The sequence below is a fragment of the Callospermophilus lateralis genome, chromosome 8, assembly GCF_048772815.1.
Source record: "Callospermophilus lateralis isolate mCalLat2 chromosome 8, mCalLat2.hap1, whole genome shotgun sequence".
NCBI classification, from domain to species: domain Eukaryota; kingdom Metazoa; phylum Chordata; class Mammalia; order Rodentia; family Sciuridae; genus Callospermophilus; species Callospermophilus lateralis.
Genome location: NC_135312.1, coordinates 31,133,773 through 31,160,721, shown reverse-complemented (window position 1 = coordinate 31,160,721; position 26,949 = coordinate 31,133,773). Strand labels below are relative to the sequence as shown.

The window sequence follows — 26,949 nt, the reverse complement described above, 5'->3', positions numbered from 1 at the left end:
TCTTTACTTCATGGGGAAGGGGGGTGGTTCTCCCAGTGCCTCTTCTTAAGCCTCCTTTATTCATCCTCATAGTATTTGTTTCTATCCCCCTCCCCCAACACATATACACGCTCATTACCCTATCTTCAAAACTAGAACAAAGACACACATGATAGATGATCAATTACCATTCACAGAATGATTATACGGCTTACAGCCAATTCAAAAATCAAGTGTGTGTTAGTTTCCATTGGCTCATGCAAAATTAGGTTCATTCAGTCTGCACTGTTTGTTTCAGTAGTATTTCATATTGTTCTTTTGCCTGAACATAGGCTCCTTGCTAATTTTAGCATCCTGAGCTGCTCAGCCTTGGCCTTTTTAAGATACCCTCATAGTTCTAATATCACTGTGATCATTCGTGACAGGACCAGTTTTTACAGATCTACAGCAGCTAAAGTTCTGATATTTTTTGCATGATTTCTATTATTTCCATATTCTTTTAAAATTTCTTTAGAATATCTACTTTTTCCTCAAAAACTAACAGCCCCTTTTTAAAAAAATGAAAAAAAAGAATTTGTTGAATGAGTAATTAAGTTCAAATAAAAATTGAGCTCAAAAGTTTTACAAAAAATTTATTACAATCTTTAGACTCAACTTATTCAGTAATTTGCCAGTTTATCTACCCCCAATAAGACTCAATTTCCTGGTTAATGAACATATTTATAAAATATTATTATATTTAAGGTTTATTTCTATCTTCTTAATAGTTCTTAATAGGAACATTCTTTAGGAAAGACCATTATTAGCTTTTTTAAAAAAAATCACCAAAAAAAAGCAAATACAGAGAAGTGTGTATTTTGAAGTTGTGGGGTTTGTGGTTGCCGGTGTTTATAATTTAATATGGCTGTGAGTAAGGATGGAGATAATCGCACCTTTTCAGAAAGCTTCCCTGTGGGCTCTGGTCCAGCTTGACAGTGGTCCCCCCGTAACTCCAGTAGCTAATACAGCCTGGACCGCACCTGGTGCTGCTTCTCTTGGGCTCTTACACGTTGCAATTGTTTGACCCCAAAGGGATGATTAGCTCTCAGTTAAGAGACAACAGGGTAAATCCAACTTTAGTTGCCTCTCCCTAGTTCTTGAATACATCTTAGAGTACTGTTGAAAGTGTTCAGTCAACACCAGTTGGTCTAGAAAAACACAGTAAAAGATTGGTGGGGCATCTCTGTGGCGATTTTGATGAAATTGTGAAAAGTTATATAATTACTAAAGAATAAAACTTAATAGCACACTTGGCAAAAACAACACTCTCCAGGCTCCTGTTAAACTGGCTGCCATTCTAAAGGGGGAGAGGAGATCTACTTTTCACATTATGATTTGATGTGGTAGCATTTCTCTAGCAGAAGTGGAGCACAGGGCTTGGATTGTGCACATTATTTATGACTTTGTAATAGATACCTTCTCTCTACTTGCATTCACTATTCTGAACTTCCTCTTTATAAAATAAACTGTTGCTGGGTGCGGTGGCACACGCCTGTAATCTCAGCAACTGGGAGACTAATGCAGAGGATCACAAGTTCGAGGTCAGCCTCAGCAACTTAGTAAGGCCCTAAGCAACTTTGCTAGGCTCTATCTCAAAATCAAAAATAAAAAGGGCTGAGATGTAGCTCAGTGGTAAAGTGCCCCAGTACCAAAAAAAAAAAAAAAAGAAAAGAAAAAGTTAAACTGTTACAGCTACGACAGGATAAATAGGTAAAAGCTTGGTAATTGCTAAACTTGTGGTCGTCTACTATTTGCTATGTTGATGGCAGAACGGGATTAACTAAAAAGTTGAACAGATTTCAAGAAATGATGCGGAATGCTGCCTAAAATGGAGAGTTTAGGGAAACAATGCAAATGGATTTTTTTTTAGATTAAAAAACGATTGTGCAGTTTTCAAAAGTTATGGTTTTGGGCTGGGGCTGGGGCTCAGTGGTAGCACACTTGCCTGGCATGTGTGAGGCATTGAGTTCGATTCTCAGCACCACATAAAATAAATAAAGGGCTATCAACAACTAAAAAAAAAAACTAAAAAATTTTTTTTTAAAAGTTATGGTTTCACTCACCAAACATTAATTTTTTTCCTACCAAGCTCCAAAGATACCAACTGTAAAGTTCCAAGTTTTTCTGTCAATTGTGGAAGTGCTTATCACTGGTAGGCTGTGATAAGCACTTCCTCAAGGTGAGATGTGAATAGGTAGATAGACAGGTGGCAAGTAGGAGGCTAGAGAGAAGGGAAGAAGGAAGGAAGGGAAATTATTGGCTCCAAGTCTAAGAGCCAGATGCGTGGGTTCAAAGCCTCATTCCACTGTTTGCTAGTGGTTTGGCTTGGGCAAGTTGCTTTATTTCTTATGCCTTAGTTTTCTCATCTATAAAATGGCAACGATTCTAGTACATTTTCCAGCATATTTATGAGGTTTGCATGTAATAGTAGACATGAGGCACTTAGAATAGTGCCCCTGTATGATATGGGCTGCAGACAGACATTAGCTGAGGTTATGTTTTTCTAGGTGCAGGTGAAGCTAAGGGAAAGTTAGACAGGAAACTTGAGTAAAAATTGTACCTGTGGAGCTTCTCCATCACTTCCTCCCCCAGCATCTCGTTGCCAGCATCACATGTAACACAGCTGTGTGTTTTGAGCCCTTGGGCTCTTCAGGACTGCCCATTACTCAGGAAGGTAAGGAACATTTAGAATAACGGCACCATTGTGACATTTAAATGTGAATAAAAACAGAAATGTCCCATGCTTTAGGGAAAGCTCGGGAGGGAGGAGTTGGTTGGATGTGGGGTGGAGTTTCTTGGTCTAATTATTTGGCTCATTCTCTCATTTGCTCTGAGAAGTTGCAGAGGGGCTGTACCACAGGCACAGTGACACATACTATTCCAAAGCTTTTGGACTGATGCACCTGAGGCCAGTCCTGATCTACTCCCACCCCTCTCATTTTCCTCTCTCTGAGACAGGAGGATGTTCACGAGCAACCAAGGTGGGCCTAAATATTGTGATTAAAGGGATTATAGGGGAGGGGTGAGTGCAGGTAGCAGAGCAGCCCAGCCCAGCTAGTGGAAGCCTCTGAGGTCCTGCTCACCTGAGCATAGAGTGGGAAATTAGCTTTACTTCAGAAAATCACCCCAAAGCATTACATTCTCTCTTGGATTTTTTCCTATAGTGCCATGTATTGGGCTCCTGCTACTATATTTTAGATATGCATTGTCTTGCCTATGTCCACATTAATTAGCTACTACCATGTAAACCAGAAGTCCTGGATATATGATTTAAATTAATCCCAGTATACACTTAGTTAATGCATATTCCATGGGAAATACAATGTATTCACATGCTTAATTTTTGTAATAATAAGTAATAAATATACTCTTTCTTATAGGTCTGGGAACATGTTGACACACTCTGTGCCCTGTTTCTATTCTCCTTTCCTGCTGTCTTCTTGGCTCTTTTGCAATCTAATATAACTATATATTCTACTGATTTATTCATCCAGTGTCTGTCTTTCCCATGAGACTGTAGGGTTCATAGGGTGAGATTTTGGTCTGTTTTGCTTACTGCTATCGCCTAGTACCTTTAAGTGCACCTGGCACTAAAACAAATGAACTATAAAAATGCCAATTATTCCTATAATTTTGCTCTTTAAAGCGTTTTTATCAGTTGAGAGAATATCATTTTTAATTTTTAAAATGCAAGCCTCCAGATCCTTTCTCATGTCTGGATAAAATAAATTCTTTATTCCAGATAATGCAGTGTCTATTTTTGAACTCTTCCTTTTCCATACCTGTTGAAATTATGAAAGGATATTTGACAAATTAAGGGGAAAAAACTATGGTGCTTTGAATCACACAGTTTTGTGGATGTTGTTCTGTGCCTCACTACGTTTTCAGTGTTGGTTAATTGGCTTCATAGTCAACCATTATTACTGACACAACCAATACAGTTACATGGCTTTGTTGTCAATGTTTGATACCTTTTCAGATGGAGGCCTGCACCTTATTGTGTATGTGTGTGTGTGCATGTGTGCACATGTGTTCTTACACACACACAAGTGAGCAATTTCTTCCTCTTACACCTTAATCATGCACTGATACAATAAACAATAATTTCACTTAGCTTCTGAAATTCTAAATAGTATCAAATATGCTTCTAGAAAATGAAATATTATTGTTATATATGAAAGCAAATACATACACACATGATCTTTACACTGGTTGTCTTAGTCTTTAGATAAATCAAAATAGAAAATAATGCTCTATTGGTAGGATGTCAAGGTAGCCTGAGTAGGTATTACCTATAATCACTAGCCCACATAATTTCAAATTGTCCTCTTCTATGTTCCATTTCCTTGTCTCTCGGACTCGTCTTGAGTCTTGTCTCTGTCCTTTATCCAAATCTACCTTAGGGCTTATCCTGTTGGAAGCTTCTATTTTACATCTGCGTTTTCCCCCTTTTCTCTACAGCCTCGGACCTCAGGTTGGCAGGCTGTCACTCCACTCTGAAACAAAGGTGCTCTGTGAAGACAGTGTGGGTCGCTCTTTCAGGGATGACTGACTTCCAGGCTTATTATATGCTAGCTCATGGCCCATGAAGAGCCACATGTCCACTTAGAGACCATTGATGCAGTTGTATACATCTGTCTTCAGAGAGGGCTGTGGAGTAGGAGCCACTGTTGATATAGTAAGAGGGGTGTGACTTTTTCTGTGTGCTTTTCTATATTGTTGAAGTTTGCTAGAAGCTAGTGTGCATATGTTTTTTTAAACCAATTTTATTCAAAGCCAATGCAGGAAAAATTTGCTTGTTTTTGTTAAGGGTGGGCTATAATTGTAATTATTATTTTTGGATCTTCAGTGAAAAGCTGCCCCGTCCTTACCGCCTTACCCCTCCTCCTACCCTCACCCAGGTGCCTGATGTGTGGTAGGCGAGCACTCTACCACTGAGCTCACCTCCCATTTTACTGTTTATCATCTTGTGATGATTTTTGTTTGTTTGTTTTCCTAAGTTTTTGCATTTTTGGGGTAATGTTTGGTATAAGGAGTGTGTGCACACATGCGTACACACACACATTCTCACAGACTTTCAAACCAAAAATACTCTAATGCCTAAAACATGCCATATACCCAGAATTTTTTCTATATAATGTACCCAATTTCTCCTATACAAAAACAGATTTTCTGGGTCTCATTTGTAGTCAAGAGGAAAAAAATTTGTCTAAAATCAGTAGTTTTTAAAAAAAATGATGCCTTAGTAACTAAGGGCTGCTTTGGTTTTCCTTCAGTTAGAACCCAGCGATTTTGTTGTATGTAATATTTAACATGATTACAATTAAACTTGCTTTGGATTTTGACCCTTTATTAACTCACTAATATTTTATAGTCACTGTTGATAGCTTTAGATTATTTTATCTATGAGCAGTAAAGCTGTCTTTTATAAAATATGGAAAGATGAACAGATCGAAAGCATTCTGATCACACTGCTCTTTTCACTTCTAACCCTGGTTACTTCCCATTGCTAAGGCTTCTGGAATTGAATAAGGTCAAGGAAAACTCTCGGGGGTGGGGTGGGGGGGGGTGTCACAATTCTGGTTCGTTGTTGTTGTTTTATTTTTTCTTTTTATGGTGCTGGGAATGGGACCCAGGGCCTCACCTGTGCTAAGCACATGCTCTAGTACTGAGCTATACCCCCAGCTGAGTTGGAATTGGATTTCAGGAAGAGGTACAGATTTTAGTTTCTCTTTATGAGCTATGGAGCTCATTTTCATCTGGTTCAGAAGGTTCCAGAAGCTTTTCTTAGAGTTTCTCTTCTTCTCCCTTCTCCTCTGATTTCCCTGCTGTCTGAACTGACAAATTCCACTTCCCGAGGGACTTTCGGTGAGGTTCCGTGTCTTGGCTGCTTAAAGAGGAGTGTGTTTACTCTGCTTAAGTGCTCCAGGTTCTCCTGATCCTTGTTATGTACAGACTGTTTTTATTACCATAAAGCACGTTTTACCAGCCCCTTCTGTTTTCCTTCTGTGCCCCTTCTACTCTTCTTCACTTCTTACTGATAAATCCATTTCTAGCTCAAACTGATCCACAAAGGAAAATAAATGAGGGTTCAATTCACATGTAATTTTTATCTACACATTTTTTTCCTACCAGACTCAGAAACATGATTATTCATAATGATAAGGAGAAGAGACAAAGGGTGCCCAAGCTAAGTTATCTGCCCCAAATATAATGAAAAGAAGAAGAAAAGCAACATTTGCTAAAACTATAGCATTTCTTTAAAAAAAAATCATACTAATATTTTTAATACTTTCTCTATGCCAAGGATTTTTCTTAGTGCTTTATGCGTATTCTTTAATTCCCACAACATCCAGACAGGGTAAGGATGATTGGTTTTCCTATCTGCATCCAGCAGTTTCAGGTAATGGGCACCCACATGGTTCTAGAAAGTGAGTTTAACAAATGATTGGTTTCCTTGTAGTCATTATTGAGTTTGAATAAAATATTCAGCTAAACTTCCTTCTTTATGAAATGCCAGAGCTTTTATCTTCTCTGGCCCCAATTTGTTGTAGTAGGTTTTCCACTAAATTTCAGACGGCTGTTGACCATTTTCCGTGTGACAGTTTTGACACCTCCCTTCTTTCTGAACCACCCACTCAAGCTCATCCCGGGTGTTCTTAGCAAATGAGTCCCAAGGCATTTAAGTGGTCAAAGCTCGTTGACCAATGAGGAGACGAACCAGGTTATGAGTGAGTTCCGTGGTTCCTGATCCCGGAGCAAAGGTTGCTACCGCAAGGCTTTTGTTACCATTAGCCATCGCATCCAGAGTTCAAGGCTGGAAAGGTAGGGGGCCTTTATTTGTTTTAATAGATGAGAGGCAGAGATGGTTGTGTTTGGTTAAAGCAGGCTAGATCGGGTTGAATAAACAAATGCTCCATTTCAATAGTTTTTAAATTGAAGGCAAAAGAAAATTGGAAGTTTATAAAACTTCTGATGGTGCACAGTTTGCCTTACCAGCAGTAAAACCAAAACTACTTCAGTCATGGACTTCTTTTTTAAAAGTAAGTTTCCTCTTGTAGTTTTTCATTTTACTCTCTTGAAAACTCTAGATCTCGGCAAAGATTTTTTAAAACTAGTTTGCTGCTATTTAAACTATGGGATTAAATGTAGAATTTATCATCCACATTTGTTTGCCAAAGTCATTTCAGAGTAAGTCTTCGGAGAAGAAAATGTGATCATTAAAAATAAGAAAGAAATTTGACATTTTGATAATTAATATATAAACATTTCCTCTTGAAAAGTAGTTGATTTCATGAAATGAACTTATGTGTTAGTTATATGTTTTAAAGACTATACAAAATCCATTTCGCTCTCATTGTGTATAATAGTTTAATTATATTTTATATGTTATATTCTAGTAGTAACTGAAATGACCAGAGGGTTGGAATATCTTATTCACTTATTTTTAACTAGAAATGAAACAATTTGAATGACATTCAAAGAAGAAGGTAATTACGAAAAAGAAAATTTGCTTCCCCAAAATGAGCCCTTTTCTTTCATAATGAAAAAGTCTTCATTTTGATAAATCAATGCTGTGACAGAATATATACATGAAAAACGTGTATTATTTTTATTTATTAGCTCACAGAACTAGCCTGTTTATTAGTATACTTATTTATTAGTGTACAATATTGTTAGCATCAAAAGATAAGTTTGGGTTCAAAGAAAAAGTATAATTGGTTTTCTATGATTACTTTTTCCCAAAGATACCTTATTAAGGATTTGCATTTTAGAACAGAGATTAGAGTACATTTATTGAAACATATTGAATGAAAGATTTTTAAAAGTAGTTTTTAGCTCATTTTTGTCCTCATTTTTAATGAAAATTTTTAGTGCACACACATAACTCAGTATATTCAATTACAGCATCTCAGATTTCCTATTCTTATTTTGATATATTCATTTAAAAAATTTGCATCTTGAAATTTTCTGTTTTTATTAGACTTGTTCAGAATGCCTTTTTTGAGAGATTGCTCTCAAGATCACCATCCACCATCATTGATGTTCGTTGCTCTCATGGACTCTTGTGGGATGTGGCTGGTGGGGGAAAAACCAGCAGCCACAGTGTTAACTATTCCCCTGGCCTCAGAGAACACTGGCTAACCATCTTCTCCAGTATAAGTAAATGCTGTTTCCCAATTCCAAGCTGAGGTTCAAAGGTTTAGACTTAACTTCACAGATCAGAGGTCAGGCACGAATTGCTGCAATTTGTAGTTCAATTCTGCCGATATGACAGAATTTCACAGCTATGATGATTGCTCTTTTCCACTTCTGCACATAGGCCAGGCTGGGCAGTTACCAGTGTAATTTGTACAAGTCAGCCCTTGGCACCCAAGTTTAATGAATAACTAGCTAGTGCCTTAGGTTTCACTGGTACAAGGTACATATTATAAAAAGGGTCAAATGTCACACAAAGACTAAGAGGGGTGGGGAGTGATAATCTCATGTCCACCAATTATGAATCATACCTAAAAATTTAGTAGTTTGAATTATACATAAAAATACTATGATTTTTTAAAAATCATACGGCCATGGTATGAATTTAGTATGTTCGTTTTCTTGGTTACTGAAAGAAATGGGTAATAATGTTAAATGAAACAAGAAAGAACTGTCTGATTAGAGATCGTAGACCAAGCAGTAGTAGAAAGTAAAATTACAGGCTTCCTTTACTTACTTCATGGGGTCTCTGATTTCTCACAAACTTTCCCTGGTGTCTTGGCTTTTTAAGAATCTCAGGAACAATTGGAATATCAAGTATTTCTGGTTCCATGGTACTTGTGAACAACTGAAATTCTCTACTCTTCACCCCAGAAGTTGAATTCCTATGTTTAGTTTTTACTTTTTAAGTTTGAATATTTTGGGCTTTTGAAATAATTCTTAGATGGTGGGTCTTTTTTTTTTTAAAAAATACTATTTTATTTATTTTATTTATTTATTTTTATGTGATGCTGAGGATCAAACCCAGGGCTAGGTGAGCTCTCTACCGCTGAGCCACAATCCCAGCCCCAAGATGGTGGGTCTTAATCCATGGATTTGCCATTTAGTTCTAACTAGCCTGTACATATACAGTGATTGACCCTGTTGCCTTGGGCCTGTGGTAGGGCAACACATGAAGGTGGAGAGCCTATGGTGGAGCAAAGCTGCTCACCTCATGGCCAGAAAGCAAAAAGAAAGGATGAGGAAGGTCTGGGACCCTACTGTCCCATTCAAAGGCATGCCCCATTGGCTTAAAACCCAAGACCCAGGACAAAGTCCCACCTCTTACAGGTTCCGCCACCTCCCAGGAGAACTATAGGCTGGGACTAAGCCTTTGCTGCATTAGCCTTGGGGGAACATTTATGATCCAAATTTTAGCCATTGGTAACTTTTTTTATAGCACAAATTATAATTTTCTACTCTTCCAAATGGGTGCAGAAGCAATTGGATTCTCCCACAGAACATAGTAATTAAGAACACTGATTCTATTCTCATACCTTGGGTTTGAATCCCAGCTTCATGACACTCAGCTAAGAGATCCTAGCAGTTGGGCAGCCTTCCTGTGCTGCTGTGATTCAGTTCCCTTTTCTCCAGAGTGAGTGAAATCATAGAGGTTATAGCAACAATTTAATAAGATGGTGGTATCTATGGATAGTTCATGGAATAGAATAAGCATGCAAAAAACGTTACCTGTTATTACCATTATTAATATTATTAAGACTTAGTGTAACCAAGCCTAGCCTGGCCACATAACATCCCAATTTGGTGTAGACTTGATCTTTTCTCTGTTCATGTCAAGAGAGACTTAGATGTGGCATAGTTGGATGAGGCGGTTTGGGAACCTTTCAGGATGCATTCCTTTTGAATGTCATGGGGCAATATACTTTAAAATTCCTCAGTGTCAAGTCTAGCACTCTTTTAAGAAGGTTTCTTTTTCTATAACTGATTTGGTATCACATGGCAACAGCTTAAAAGGAGATAAATCCAGATCATTTATTTTCCTTGAAGATTTTTTTTCCTTTTTCCTTCTTTTTAATGTTGCCAAGTGGTAAGAAGCATTTGAGCTTTGGAAAAAAATCCATAGATGATACCTTTCAAGTAGGCTAAATTCTACCCTGAATTATATATATTACAGTCACGAGAATGTATACTTCCAGAAATACCAGAAATTTAATTTTTTTTGTTCCAGTACTTGAACCCAGAGCCTCACACATGCTAAGCAAATGATCATCCCTAGTCCCAGAAATGAAAATATTGGCGAAATTTCATTTGTTTATTCTTATGAAACATAGAAGTAACTTTTGAATAAAAACATGATTTGAACTATAAATGACAATTTTAAAGTTATGTGCTTACCATTATAAAAGTAGTCCATCTCACATTAAACAATTAATTAAGCACCTACTGTGGGCCAAGATAGGGCATGAGACATTGGGGTTATAACTGTAAAACAGATCTCCATTCTTCCCTAATAGAATATTAAATTGACTATAGGCGACCTTAGCAATCTCTGTAGGGATAAACCAGCCATGTCATAAGATCTACCTAGTGTTGTGAAGAGTGCTGGGAGGGATTATGTGACAGTGTGGGAATCTCTTCAGGGATGGCTTTCTAGGAGTGAAATTTACAGCTGAGTACAAGCTGGCTAAGCCAAGGGATTCGGGGGACAGGAAGCATTGGGAACAACAGGTGTAAAGAGGGAAATGACACCAGGTCAGACTGGAGGAGGAACCAGCAACTTCAGGCTTTATTAAGGAAGTTTGGTGGCATGTCCTAGGTCAGATGATCCAAGGGCAGAGTGGAAACTAGGAATCTGTCGTCTGACCCTCATCCCTCTTCCTGGTAGCTTTAAGCCTATATACTTTAGTTAGCATCCCTGGGAGTGGGCCATTAGTTTATCTTTAATAATCTATTTTCAAGAAGTGGAAATCTTATTCCTCAGTGGAGGGCAGGGACAAGAAATTCACTTTTAGTCCATGCTTGTGACTGAGAGTTGAGAGCAGAGCACAGAACGTGGCTTGATCTTAGTCTGAAGTGACCTTTGGTAAAAAATGAATTTATTGATCCCATGGATTTGAAACAGCTTTCAATCTATGTATGGGTATGAGAAGACACAGAAAGAAGAGGGACCCCTCCCAAAACAACCCAAACAGGTCAGGTCAGTGGAGATGGTGCCATGAGCATCCAGCAGATGTTGGCCCTCAGATCCGCCATGTGATGCAGAGGGAGCCCTGAGCAGCTCTGAGATTCACATGCTGGAAGAATGAAAACAGACACCAGTTTCTCTGCTCACTGTAGCTTTGCCCTTTACTGGAATCTACAAAATTTTCCCCGTTTGTTCTTCTGAAAGACTCCGTGATGTAGTGAGCAATGTCCATAGCAGCTTCACAGTACAGGGTGTAAAGTCGGGCTGGACTGGATAATGAAACCAGTTAATCTCTGGAAACCACAGTTCCCTAGGAATTTACCACACAGATCCTAGTCACCTATTTCCTACCCACTGGGTGACTTTGGTAAGACACAAAAGTTTTTTTTTTCCTCCACAGTAAAATCTCAAACCGGGTTTCTCTAGGGTACCCAATATTGTGTCAGGAGGGATGTGACATGTGGGTTTCATTTGAAGGTTCTTGACAAAACAATAGCTTAAAAACAGTAGCAAAACAGTAGCATTAAAATTTTTATGAAATAGATTGTGTCAGGAGTCATTCTGGAAAATCAGATTTTTCTGGAAATAAGCAATTGAGCCTAAGCAAATGATTGCTACTTACATAGCTAATCAGTGATCTTTCTTTCTCTTATTATGATATAGCACCAAACTATATGAATCCTGTGTTTCATTACATAGTAATAATTTGCTTTCGATTCATGGAATCTGTGTCAATTACCATGCCATTACATTTTTAAAGGGGAACTTTTACCACTATATCAAGAGAGAAAAATCCAGAACTCTGCACACATAGTATGTGCAAGGAATGGTGCTGAATTATCTCCCTTTTATGGAGGGTCAAAAAAGCTGAATAAACTTGTCAAGATTCCTCACCTAGTAAATGAGTGATATAGGAGCCTAATTTTGTCCTACTGTCTTGACATTACACAGCTAATTTTAAGACACACCTTGTAATTTGCGTTTTCATTTTCATACTTTTGATCACACTGTGATGCTTGCTATTAGGTACTATGTGAGCTGCAGCATTTTAGGACTCATCTATCTCAGTGTTGGGTAAGGATTATGCACTTGAAAAGTAAATTAACAGTTACTGCTCTGTAATTTGAGGTTGGGACTCTCCCCACCCCTTTGAGGAGATCATCAATGATAAGGATTAAGACTAGGTCCTGGTTAAGATTATTGTTTATGTTTCCATGAGGTTATGGATCCTACTAAGAAATGATCATTCCAGTAAATAATTTTGACTTGTAACTGACTCTAGAGGGCATTTAACCTGGAGGTTCTGAGCTGTGCTCTATTGAGGCCTAAAGGCCCTGTGATGCCCTGTGGTGGCCCTGTGATGGGTGACCCCATGGACCACAGTGGGGTGATGGAGGCGTCCCATCATCACCTACCTCCACTTCAGCCAGCTTCTGTTTGGTTGGTTTATACATCTAGGCAAATTTTCAGTGGAAAAATGGGTGAAAATCAAAACAAAACAAAATCACACAAAAAAAGCAGTTCAAAAACTATGGCTAATCCAACTCCTTTATTCTTGTGGGGAGGGAGGGAACTATGGCTTGGCAAGTGAAATTTGCCAAGGTCACGGAGCAAGGGCACAGCTGACCTAGAATTAAAACTAGTCTTCTAACTCCCAGGCTGGTGCTGCTCTCACAGGGCCATGTTGAGCCCTGGGCATTTGGACACACACTGTCATTTGGAGTTTCTGGGGCTTAAGGAGGGCTCTCATGGTGGGAGGGTCAGGTAGATGGTATTTCCAGATATGAAATTAAAGTAGAATTTTGAGTTGAAGGTATATTGTAATGCTTTATCTAAAATACTTTTAACCTTTATGTCCCCTTGATTTGACTATTTTCTGCATCATGACTTTTAAGATTATCCTAGAACCTCAAGTAATATTTTTTCACAGCCCTCTCTCTGCAAAAAGCATCCTCAGAAGAGTCTTAACTGCATTTTAGACCAGAATAGTAAGTCACTTTCATAACAGCTCTGAGTAATTGGAGGTTAATACCTGAAGTCCTTGTCTCAGTGGTTTGGGGGACCCTCTCTGGATTCTGGAGGACGAGTATGATAATGTATTAGTGATGTAGAACATAAGCCCCCAAGTGGGGTGAGGAGGCCCAGGAGCTAGATATTTTTATCTCTATAAAGGATATGAGCACTTCTTTTTGTAAGTCTTTGAGCATAAAATAGAGGCTACATCTGTATTCCTTCCTCAACACTATGTCTATCTTGAAGTCATGGGTGTCTAAAGATAAATATACATCAAATAGAAGAAACTGGTCACTTTCTGATCACTACTTCCCATTTCTTCAAGGATGGATAGAGGGTTGTAATTCTTGGTTTGTAGAGAACATGCTAATTGGAGTAATGCTAGTTCATTTCTAAAAAACATGGTCCCCCAATTTCACTTGGTGACATTCAAAGTATTTCTAATATTTATTTTTCTTTTTTAACCCTTTAGGATTGGCCTCAAAGGGCACTCCAAAAATTGAACCGGACAACTCTCAAGCAAGCAAGCTGCCTAAATTTACCTGGGAGCTCTTGTCCAGCATCTTTTAAAGGAACAGACCTATTGAATTGGTGGCTTTTGGTGAGTATACCTCCCAGCATCCTTTCCACTTAAGTACAAACATAAAGCCTCCTCCTGTTCCACCAGCTATCTGCTGCTTAGGCAGCGTGTCCCCGGCATGTGTTTATGTGACAGCCTTAGTGGTGCGTTGCACATCATGCACAGGCACTTCGAACTCACAATGTAAGTCCTTAGTTTTTGGTACACTTTACTTCTTGTGGCCTCTGAGGAAACAACTGCTGCTATCTGTGTGAACATCTTAGGAGTGAAGAGACAAGGAATAACTTGTGAGGCTTATAAATATGGCTCTTAACTCCAATCCCAAAGAAAGAGATGTGCTCAGACAGGAAGGGGAGAACAGGAGAGTAGCTCTTCCAATGTCACCTCCCCAGCCGCGGCCTCAGCCCTCACCCAGCTCCAGGAAGTGGCGGCCACAGGTCCCTGTGTGTCAGGGAGGGGCTGTTGCGACACTGCCCTGCTTAGCAGCACCCCCAAACAATGCAGGTCCCTTTTTCTCATATCTTCTAGTCTGGGTTTTAGAGTTGGTTCTTTGAATTCAGGGACTCAGAGCTAACTCTTTTTTTCCCGCCTTTGAAATGTTTTTTGCTTTCTTTTATAAGTAGAAAAAAAATAAAGAATATGGAAATTATAGAAAAAAAAAACCTACCCATCAATTAAGTTATCATTTAAAGATAACTACAATCAACATTACAGCATATTTATTCCTATTTTGTTTGTTGGTTTGTTTAATTTTCTTATGTGTCTTTAAGTATTATTTAGCAAGTTAAGGTGATAGAAAACATTAGATATCCTAAGTTTATGACAATGCTGTATTTTATAAACTATCCATATTGAATATTTATACTTATTATATTACTCATAAATACGTACTATGTGTTCATTGCACCATCATAGTGAACGTTCTTGGGTCGGGTCTAAATCTTAGCTCTTGTCTCTGATTATAAGTTTCTGCAGATGGAATCACTGGGCTAACAAGAACGAACTATCACTGTAAAATTCTTTATGAGGTCAAACTGTCTTCCAGAAACATCAAATTATACTCACTGTTCTACCTGTCCCCACCCATCATATGTGACAATGTTAATTTTTATGAACAAATGTAAATAAACAAGTATTACCAATTTAAGATTTAAAACCATAAATATTTCTATGGAAACCTTGAAAATAAAAGCCTACCCCCTCTCCTTTATATGCCCTACCCATGGCCAAACTCAGGTGAACTAAATAGAAGACAGGAGCACCCCATCTACACCACATGCCAACTGCAGTCTCTCGGACCTGTCCATAGGAAAAAAACGGGTGAAGCTTACGTTCGTTCTCGTGGTATTATTAACACCACTCTCTTTATTTCTGTGGGTTGTGTGTCAAGACAACAAAAGAAGGTCTTTTTATTGTCTTTGAGAAGCTTCATATCCAGTTGGTAGATCCAGACAAACTAACTCAAAAATACATGCCCTTGGATAGGTCATTGACTTCTCTAGCCCTGTTTTCTTCTTTCAAGTGAGAGGCCCAACTTGAACCTTGGGTCCTCTGTGGATATTTTTCAGTTAAAGAAAAAAAACTACACACACACACACACACACACACACACACACACGTGCATGAGGTGATGAAGATACCAATAAAGATTTTATCGATGGCTGCACTGAATTCTGAACTGCATGATGTGCACTAAACACCATCACTTTAGGAGAGAAATATTTTCTTACACTAAATATTAGGAAATTTTGTTTTAAGCTAATCATTTTTTTAAAATATAAAAGTAAAGCAAGGGGGAAATCCTTCAAGATGACCTAGAAGTCTTCTTTCATCTCCAATATTCTGTCATTCAAAAGTAGTCGATAAAGTACCAAATGATGAGGACCCCCAAAGCAAGGGAAAGCTTGGTCTCTGGCTTCATAGACAGAATCGTGACTAGATTTTTTTTTTTTTTTTTAAACTGGGAATTGAACCCAGGTGTACTTTACCACTGAACTACACAACCAGTTGTTTTTTAAAAAAAATTTAAGACAGGGTCTTGCTAAATTGCTGAGGGCCTTGCTAAGTTGCTGAGGCTGACCTCCAAACTTGCAATCTTCCTGCCTCAGCCTCCTGAGTCACTGAGATTTCAGTCATGCACCACTGTGCCTAGCATGAATGGATTCTTAAAATGATTGATTCCAAGATTATTACTGCCTAATCCTCTCCCTTACCTGGCACCTTTGTTCCCCAAACTATGCACATGTGTGTATGCATGCGTGCGCGTACACACACACAAACACACTAAAAATTCACACCTGCACTGAACACAGATTTTTATCAAGTTTTCAAACTTCAGGACACAACAAGCACATTTAGAAAGTAAATAAATTCATGAATGTTCATTGATCCTATTACCACTTCGCCCAACCAGGAATGTTAAAATTGTATAACTGCATAAACTGAAAGATCATTTTCCTGTGATCATGTTTCCATTTTCTCTTGGAAAGCTGTACTCCTTGTTCCCTTTAATTCTATATATTAACCTTGCTGACTCTCCTGGATATGTGTGTGAAGAGGCAAAATATCTACAGCATAGAATTTATCTTTTAACCATCTTTAGTTATACATTTCAGTGGCATTAAGTTGCATTACTGTGCAAACACCTCTAACCATCTCTGGAATTTTTCATCTTCACAAACTGAAACTGTGCACCCATTAATTGGTAACTCCCTGTTTCTCCCTCCCTTCCTCTACCATGTTGATTTGTATCTCTGTCAATTTAAACACTCTAGATACCTCATATAAGTGGGATCATTTGTCCTTTTATGTGTAACTAGCCTATTTCACTTGGCACAATGTCTCTAAGATTTATAGAATCTTTATATTCTTTCTAAGAATATATAAGGTTCCACTTTATGTATGTACCACATTTTGTTAATCCATTCATTCATCAATGAACATTTGGGTTGTTTCCATTTTTTTACTTTTGTGAATAACATTGCCATGAACATTGGTGTACAAATATCTGCTTGAGTCCTACTTTATTTTGGGTATATTTCCAGTAATGGAGTTGCTGGATCATGTGATATTTTCATTGTTGGAAATCCTTTGTTTTTAAGACACCACCATAGTATTTTCCACTCTGGCTGCACCATTTTATATTCCCAACTGAAAGTACAAGGGGTCCAGTTTCTCCACATACCTGTCACAATGGTTTTTTTAGTTTTGAGATAGTTATCATTGTAATGAGTTTGAAATAGTCTATCACTGTGGCTTTGATTGACATTTCCCTAATGATTACTAACATTGAACATCTTTTCAGGCACTTACTGTTCATGTAAAGATCTCCATTGAAGAAATGTCTATTCAAGCCCTTTGCCTATGTTTTCAGTTAGGGTGTTGCTGTTTTTGTTTTGACTTGTAGGAGTTCTTCATATATTCTGGATAGTAATTATTCATCAGACAGGATTTGCAAATATTTTCTCCCACACCATGAGGTACATCTTTTCTCTCTTTATTAGTCCTTTGATGCAGAGAAGTTGAATTTTGATGAAATCCAATCTGTTTTTTTTAACATGGCCTATATTTTTATGTCATCCAAGAAGTTACAGATAAGTCCAATGTCATGAAACTTTCCCCTCTAGTTTTTTTTTTTTTTTTTTAAGAACTTTCTAGTTTTAGCACCTACATTTAGGTCTTTGATCGATTTTGTGTTAATTTTTGTATCTGGTGTACAATTAGAGCCAGTTCCCCCTGCCCCCTGGTATTGTGGGGTTGAACCCAGGGTCATTTTACCACTAAGCTACATCCCCAGACCTTTTTACTCTGAGATAGGCTCTCGCTATGTTGCCAAGACTGGCCTCAAACTTGCATTCTTCTACTCAGGCTCCCAAATCACAGGGATTACAGGTGAGCACCAGGCTTGGCCACCAGGATTCTTTTTAAATATGTTTTTTTCAATCCCACAGAGTTTTGTTGAAAGCATGTGTCAGCCAAGAAAGCAAATGATGTAAATATTCATACTCCACATTCATCTGAGTTATTTTTCTCTTGGTGTAGGCTGGGGTGTTTCCCAGCAGATAGGAAAGAGAAAGCTGAAACGTTTGGGAGCTGATGGCTCACGTAGCTAGGATACAGCGGTGAGGCCAGGTTGGGATCAGTGAGCATTCGGGTGTAAACATGCCTGATGAAATCTCCAACAAAAGAATACCAAAAGTAGACAGTGTTTTAGGTTTAGACAAAAAGTGTGTGTGTGTGTGTATGTGTGTGTGTGTGTGTGAGAGAGAGAGAGAGAGAGAGGTACGTTCATATATTTGTCAGTGGAGGGAGGAAAAGAGGACACACTAAATGTGTTTGTGAGTCGAGAGCTACAATAGATAGCTATTTCATGCTATTTCAGAGAAACCAAACTTGATTAGCCACAATTTTATGTGGGCAAACTGTGTTTCCAAAACAGTGTCCCAGTTCTCTTTTACTGTGGACAGAAGCGAGGTGTGTTTCCAATATAAAATACAAAGGTCTGCCCAGCCTCCCGTTGCAGAATCTTGAGAAGGAAGAAGCAAGCCCAGGTTGTGAAAGCTGCCCCACCTCGTACCAAAGGTCTGCGTGGAGCTGGCTGCGCTCTGATGGACTTGGAGATAACTGACCGACAGTTGCAGGATTCTCCACACGAGCAGCAAGATTAGCAGAGGGGGTAGAGAGAGAAGAGGGGAGGGGAGGGGAGGGGAGGGGGGATAGTAAAGGATAGGAAAGGCAGCAGAATACAACAGACACTAGTATGGCAATATATAAATCAATGGAAGTGTAACTGATGTGATTCTGCAATCTGTATACGGGGTAAAAATGGGAGTTCATAACCCACTTGAATCAAAGTGTGAAATATGATATATCAAGAACTATGTAATGTTTTGAACAACCAACAATAAAAAAAAAAAAGGACACTTGGCATTGGCATCTAGGTGTCCAAATTCCAAATAAACTAATGTCAAATTTATTTTATTTTTTTTTTTTTTGCAAACTCACATACTAGTTCCTCTAATGTCAAATTTATTAAGCCACTGTCTTCAGGACCTCTGAGGAACACACTCTGACTGGCCCTACCCCTCTCTTGGTGTTCCTGGGGACTGGTTTATAAGCCATGTGTACGTTCCCATTTTCTCTTTGCCATAAAAGGTGATTGGGAAAAAGAGGAAATAACAGCCAATTAAATTTTCTGATGTAGGATGGGATAAGATAGCCCACGCTTTCTAAAAATAATTTGCAGGATTGGTATACTGTGTTTCCCTTGAAGCATTAAATTTATTTCTCACCTTATTAATTCAAAGAATATCCAGTATTTCCCTAAGAGATTGGGAATAAATGATTAACTCAAATCAGGGGCATTTTTATTGACATCTTAGTTTTTCAATTGAAATATTAACTCCAAGTGCATACACTGGAAGTATAGAGTACATGAGATGTGAATGGCAAATAAACTCCAATAAAATAGTTCCAGGAGTTTAATGTATCTTCCTGACATTTGAACATTGCATTCTAAATACTCATTCTAAATACTCAGTAAAACCCTCGATATGTCTTTTCTGTTTGTTTCCATTCTTAGGTGCATATTTTATGAATTTCTTTAATTATCATAATTCTGCTTTCTAGAAGTATAAAGTTGGAAATCCAACTACCTTGAACTGCCTAATTAAATTATAGAGACTTGGCAAACTGGTTTTCCTTCCCTTCTTCTCTTTCTTTTTTCTTCTCCTTTTCATATCTTTCCTCAGAAATAAATAGAGCTCTTTGTGTTTTCCAAATATCTACAATTTCCACCTCCAAAATTTATTTACATATAAATTTAGCCCTTCAGTGGTTTTTCATTGACGAACTCTCTTCCTTTCCTAGTTTTAAAACCCTGTATGACTACCTTTGTTTAAGTGGTGAATACTCAATAGAAAGTGTTTGGGGGGTTCTTCGGAATTTATTTAAACAAGGACTAAAGCAAACAGCTAATCAGACGCGAGCATCACTGTATTCCCACACGTTACTCTGGGGTACTCATTAACCAAGGTAATTACATTTGAAAAACAGGGATATTAAACGAGAATTTAAGATGAGAGAGGAAAAAACATTAACAAGAAAAAGAATAGGAAAGGAAGAGTGTATGGGGAGGTGGTCTCCCCCATGAGTCCAGACCTCCTCAGACAATTTCTCCAGCTTTTACTCTGAGCAGCACAGGACGTTGTTCCCCTGTGTGGCACACTTCAGTGGGTGTGGAAAGAGAGATACGTGACTGACATTATTGTACTGAGAACCTTGGATTTCAGGGGTGTGTGTGTGTGTGTGTGAATTTCTATATCATAGGGTCCACATCAGATTAACTTGAGATGTACTTCTAATAGGACCCATCATGGGCACAGAACTGCTCAGGAGTGAGACCTTCCAGGGAGAAGGGGACTCTACCTCAATGCCATACCTTCCCACATCTTTTCATATTGTCTTTAAGTTGTCTCCCACTAGAAAGTTCACTTTCTTTTAAATTTTTCTCATGAAGTCCCAATTATAGTTATATTGTCATAAAATATGGTTGTAGTTTTAAAAAGATGGATGCAATATCTTTACTTTATTTATTTTATTTATTTTATGTGATGCTAAGGATCAAACCCAGTGCCTCACATGTGTGAGGCAAGCACTCTATCACTGAGCTATAACCCCAGCCCCTATAATTGAAAGTATTTTTAACTTCAAAAATACCCTGCTTTCAACTCAAACATTTATGGAAGAAAGTACCCCGTGGCTTGTTCAATCTTGGGACTATTCCTGAGGAAATGCTACTTGACTGTAGCTATTGCCTTGAGACACCGACCAGTGAAATATTAGGACCTTTATATTAGACAGGATGTGGTGGCTTAAAAAAAAAAATTCCTGCAGTAGCAGATATTGTTTCATAGTTACAACTGAAATGACTAATGTTAACTAAATAAAATCATAAGGTCACACCTAAGACTGAAGCTAATGTTTGACTATGTCACTCTGTCAGAGCCTTTATTACAAGTCAGGCAATTTGTCACTTTTCTTACAAAGAGACCTGTAATATTCTTGTGTACTATTAGCTGACATACCATAAAAAGGTAATACTGGAACATATCCTAGGGAACGTGGAACTGTGGATAATAGGACAGAGTAACCATAGGCCTCGTTATTCCTGTATAACTACTACTTCCAAATTGTTAATATAGTTTGCAGCTAGAAGGAAAAGAATAGCATTCACACACCGTCATAATTAATAACTACATCAGCTTTCATTTGGGGAAGTTCTCTTTCTAAATTTGTTTTGTTATAAATTTCAGAAACCTCACAAATGAAAAATACCATCTATGCATCAATTTTAGGGTTTTTGTTTGTTTTTTTTTAAAGCCGTATATCTGAAACTCCACTCTTTTTTTAACTCTCTGGGTTTGATTTTATCTTAAATATGATTCTTTTGCCAAGTAGAAGTTAAACTAGAGACTATCATCCCAAAGATAGGGCTTCTTTATTAAATTATAATCCCAAATTACTATCATCTAGTTGTGGTTTGCTCATAATCACCCTTGTTCTCAAATTCTCCATCAAGAAAATGACAGCACTCAAGGGGATCACTTGAGCTCAGGAATTTGAGACCTGCCTGAGCAACATAGTGAGACCTCATCTCAAAAAACAAACCAACAGGGGCTGAGGTTGTGGCTCAGTGGTAGAGCGCTTGCCTAGCATGGGTGAGGCACTGGGTTCGATCCTCAGCTCCACATAAAGATAAATAAATAAAGGTATTATATCCATCTGCAACTAAAAAATATTTTTAAAAAACAGCTGAATGCTGTGGCACATGCTTGTAATCCCAGTGGCTCGGGAGGCTGAGACAGGAGGATCATGAGTTCAAGGATAGCCTCAGCAAGTTTGCGATGCCCTAGCAACTTATCAAGACCTTATCTCAAAATAAAAATCTCAAAATAATAAGGGACCACTGTGGATGTGGCTAATTAGTAAAGCACCTCTGGATTCAATCCCTAGTACCAAAAAAGAAAAAAAAAAAAAAAAAAACAGGACTGATACTTTTGCATAGTACTATCGATATAAAGATAGATATGGGGGGGGGCTGGGGATGTGGCTCAAGCGGTAGCGCGCTCGCCTGGCATGCGTGCGGCCCGGGTTCGATCCTCAGCACCACATACAAACAAAGATGTTGTATCCGCCGATAACTAAAAAATAAATATTAAAAATTCTCTCTCTTTCTCTCTCTCTCTCTCTCTCTCTCTTTAAAAAAAAAAAAAGATAGATATGGAGGAGGTATATACAGGGAAGATATGGTTGGATGGATAGAGTAGATAGAGATTAATTTTTCAGTCACTTGAATTATTCTAAATGACATGTAGAATTTCTTATGTATAGAACTTTATTGTGAATTAAAGATTATTTTATCATAAAGCCAACAATTCATATATTCAAATATTGGTACTTAAAATTATTCCAGAAATTCTATACCCAGATTTCTTTGTTAAACTTGCCTTAGTAAATTTGACATAGTTCAAATAGGCAATATTCAGAACCTACTACTACTTTCACTGAGTAGACAGCTCTAGTGCACTCACACCAAGTAGTGATGAAAAGAACACAATACTTACAGGATTGGAAAAATATAAAAGAGAACTTGGAATTTGCTTTTGCATAATCATTAGGTTTTTTTAAAAAAAAAAATATATATATATAGCTTACAATCACATGTCCAGCATCTTACAGCACTTTGTCATATAAATTTAGAAGGTAATATTTATATAAGTTCCTTTCTACTTTGTCTATGTACATTTGGGAATAAATAGTCTCAGATTTTTCTTTTTTAAAATTTTTTTTAGTTGTAGATGGCACAATACCTTTATTTTATTTGTTTTTATTTTTATGTGGTGCTGAGGATCGAACCCAGTGCCTCACATATACTAGGCAAGCACTCTACCACTGAGCCACAACCCCTGGCCCCAACTCTCGGCTTCTTTATAATTTATTTGTTTGTTTGTTTGTTTGTTTATATGTGGTGCTGAGGATCAAACCCAGGACTTCACACATGCTAGGCAAGCATTCTACCACTGAGCCACAACTCCAGCCATTTTAAAACTTTTTTAAAAATTATATTGTTAGGTTAGGGGTGTAGTTCGGTGGTCTAGCACGTGCCTGGCAAGTACAAGGCTCCCAGTTCTATCCCAGCACTACATACACACACACACACACACACACACCACAAAACTATATGGTCAAGCAAGTAACTGGTACTTCTAAACTATGGCTACATAATTCTTTACAAAAAGAAAATGCCTAAAAACATTTACTCTTTTTGATCAACTGAAATAATAGTAATAAAAGACTCTGGGAATTTACTATTACCAGGTATTTTTTTCCCCTCAATTTTCTCTGCATCATCTCCTTTACTCCTTTACGTTGTTCTTGATATTGTTATCACTGTCATTTTATAGATGGTGAGAGTGAGGCTCAGCAGGGTTCAGTGACTTGGGTGAGGGCCTTGTTCCTCCAGGGGCAGAGCTCAGATATGAAGCCCAGCAGCCTGGCCCCAGAGCACAGGGTGTATAGACTTTTGGATCATGGACTTCTAGTCCTTAAATATTTCCACTTAAGAGCTTAATTCCATAGGTTATTAATTCTAGAAATATAGTTTAAAATGTTAACTATTTTACAAAAGGCCAGAAATAGCTATGGAACATTCTACAGAACTCCTTGGACACTTTGAAGGGCGGTGAGGGGAGTGGGGAGGTGAAGTGGGGTGTGATGGTAAGGAATAACTTCCCAACAACTTAAAATTAAATCTGTATGTTAATTTCCTTTGACTGTGTCAGGTAATGACCATTTCTCACTAATAATGGTTTTATTCTGTTAACACTGACTATAGCTAAACCTGCTATGTAAGAAAGAAGTAAAGAATGTCCTGGTAGAAAGAGTTTGGGTTTTGTCATCAGATCCACCTGTGCCTCAGTTCTGTGACCTTGACCTTGGTCAAGTTATTTAACTCATTGAGTCTCAATCTCTTGATCTTCCTCCTCCTCCTCTTCCTCCTTCTTCTTTTTCTTCTTCTTTTTAGCCTCCTCTCCTTTTATTTTTTATTTTGAGACAGGGCCTCACTAAGTTGCTTAGGGGTCTTTAAGTTGCTGAGCCTGGCTTTGAAATTGTGATTCTCCTGCCTCAGCCTCCTGAGCCTCTGGGATTATAGACCTATGCTGCTGCGCCTAGCATCAATCCCCTGATCTTTAAAAGGGACAATAATAACTAACATTTATCAACTCTTGATAGGTCCTTGGTTTTGGCCTAAGCACTTGGCAGATAGTTACTGTGAGTAATAAATACAATACTATTTTGAGATCCTAATTATCATTGTCACTATAGTCATTTTGCAGATGAGGATAATAAGGAACTGAGACTTTAAATAACTTACCAGTATCATATATAGCTGTTGAAAAGCCGGGCCTCTCACTCAAGGAATTAAACTCTGGAATTGGGCAATTGTTTGCAGTAAGAGGCCAGACAGTAAATATTTTAGACTTTGCGAGCCATACAGATTCTGCTGAAACTACTCCACTATGCCACTGTCACATGGAAGCAGCCACAGACAGTATATAAACAGATGGTGTGGCTGCGCTCCAGTAAAACTGTATGAAAAATAGCTGTGGAGGCAAATTCAGCCCCTGGCTATAGTTTACTAATCCTTTCTCTAGAGCCTGCCTTTTAAACTTCTCCTAGAAATGTCATAAAAAATGAAAACTTCCATAAGATGTCTTGTTCTCATAATAAGGGTTCAAAACGCAGGCGCTCTCACCCACTTGAGAGTTTCAAATCACACATTAAGGAAATACCTCCAGAGGTGATTTCTGGTCAGTCTTCTTTCAGGGAGGATTGCCTTTAAACCATCAGTTTCTTTTAGTGGACTCTGTGTATCTGTGTGTGAGTGAAATACACTCTACAGTCACTTTTACAGAAATACAGGACATGCAGTAGCACTGAGCCCTCTTTTGAAATTATTTGACTGTGTTAAGTGATGGCATTTGGCAAAAGTCTTACTGATAGAAGTACTCAATAAGTGGATTTTGATTACCATGATTTCAGTTAATCCTGTAACATCCTTGTGTATGTATTGCATTTGCAATAATGTAAGAGATGACAACATAACTAGTTATAAGTGTGCTCTTACACCATTTCTGTCTCTAAATATAATGGAACCAGAAGTGTGTAGATTTTCTATTCTTGTCTACCGTTTATGGCTGGTTCATTCCTTGGGTTTTGTGTGATTCTTAGTCCATTGTTGCTTAGATACTTCACTAAGCCACTGTCTCAGCTTTGACACTCCAGCAAATGTTTGTTGAGTGGATGTATGAGACCTCCTAGAGCTGAATAGTTATGTGGCTTTGAGAGCTCCCTTCCCACCCTGCGGCACTTTCCCCAGTGTAGTGCTTTCTACAAAACAGGTACTCTCTAAATATCTATGGACACTGACTAACTTAAGAAGAAGGAAATCACAGTCCATTGACTGATAAATTTATATTGTTGTCTAACTTCCAAATTTTGAGGATCCTATAGTGACAGAATAGACATGTACTCTGCTCTTAAAATTGACATTTTATTTATTTATTTTATTTATATTATTATTATTGGGCTACCAGGGATTGAACCCAGGAGCACTTGACCACTGAGCCACATCCCCAGCCCCATTTTGTATTTTATTTGCAGACAGGGTTTCACTGAGTTGCTTAGCACCTCACTGTTGGTGAGGCTGGTTTTAACCTAGAGATCCTCCTGTCTCAGCCTCCCTAGCAGCTGGGATGACAGACGTGTGCTGCTGCACCCAGCTACATTTTAATTATAGAAGGACTTAGGAAAATGATGGTAGTAACAGTATGTATTCTGAAAGGGTCATGTTTACAATGAACAGTAGATTTGGCCTGGCTGCCCTGCACGAAGGTGGTCAAGTTGAGAACTTAAGGTTTATCTTGTGCCTTATCTTGGATTGTAAGTCTCTTGTCTCCCTATAAATGCTACTCAGACCTCCTGGGTGCTTAACAGAATAGGGCTGAACTTGAAGAAATCCTTTCTATTCCTCTGAATAGCAGAGCCACTACACAGGAGCCGTTTTGCTCACTTGAGGGCTCAGCCTGTACTTTCATCCAGGCTGAAACTTCATGGCCTTTGGTTCCCCATTGTCTGCCACAGAAGATTTGGACCCTACATGGCTGGCTAGCCTGGCTCTGTTTTTGTTAAGCCTCACCTTGTGTGCTTATCTACTTTCCATATTTCAGCCATTCTCAAGGATCCCAGCAGTTTTGCAAAATCTCAACTTTGCTTATGGTGATCTCTCTGGTCTTTCTCCTTTCCTTCCTTTTTAAATTTCTTTCTTCCTTTTTTTCCCGTGGTGGGGGTGGGTACTGGGGATAGAAGTCCGGGTTCCAGGAGTGCTTTACCCTGGAGCAGCTGAGATTGCAGGCATGCACCACCGCACGTGGCTGCTCCTTGCTATTCCACTCTTTTATCCCACCCTTGCTAGACCATGAACTCCGAGGACTGGGCAGGGGTCAGCTACTTCACCTAAGAACACCCTCCACAGCCCAGATACAGCAAGTGCTCAATCAGTGTCGAGGGATTGCGTGCATGCATGTGCACATGTTGGGCTGTCATCTGTTCCCACAGATGATTGCCTTTTATTTAGGGGCATGGAGCTGGACTTTAGTAAAAGTGAATTAACAGTCCCAAGACCATATTTAAAAGTGTGACTCTTAGTGAAGCTTATTACATTATAGAAGAAATCAGTAGTGACGTTGGAGAATGGCTCCAGTCTTAAAAACCAGATTGTCAGCAGTTCTCATGTGGCAGTGAAACAGAGGGGTCTGGATTTAAATGAGACTCTGGCAGCTCCTTAGCCTGATTTCACAAGTGGTGCTTGTGGCCTGTCAGCCTGCCTGAGACGACAAGTCAAATTAGACCACAGAATCAGTCCAAGGGAGCTTTATGATGTAGATGTTTCAGTTGAAAAATTGAGAGTGTTCAAACACATTAAATGAGTAGTGTGGTACCACCGACGCTTACCTTGAACCCTTGACCGGTGTTGTGCATGTCTGTGGCTCCTCAGCCTTCACTGGAAGAGCTCGATCCAGACACCACTCCAACACTGGGGTGGGGGCGGGGC

At 38.6% G+C, this 26,949-nt stretch overlaps 1 protein-coding gene across 6 annotated transcripts in view; it reads left to right on the top strand.

Moving 5' to 3' along the window:
• The window catches only part of Rbm47 (RNA binding motif protein 47), a 161,619-nt gene that overhangs the window by 111,446 nt on the left and 23,224 nt on the right, over positions 1-26,949 (top strand). For all 6 annotated transcript variants that reach the window (XM_076864863.2, XM_076864862.2, XM_076864866.2 and 3 more), the window contains one exon: positions 13,668-13,796. The gene's annotated coding sequence lies outside the window, so the exon portion shown is untranslated. The remainder of the gene's footprint in view (positions 1-13,667; positions 13,797-26,949) is intronic.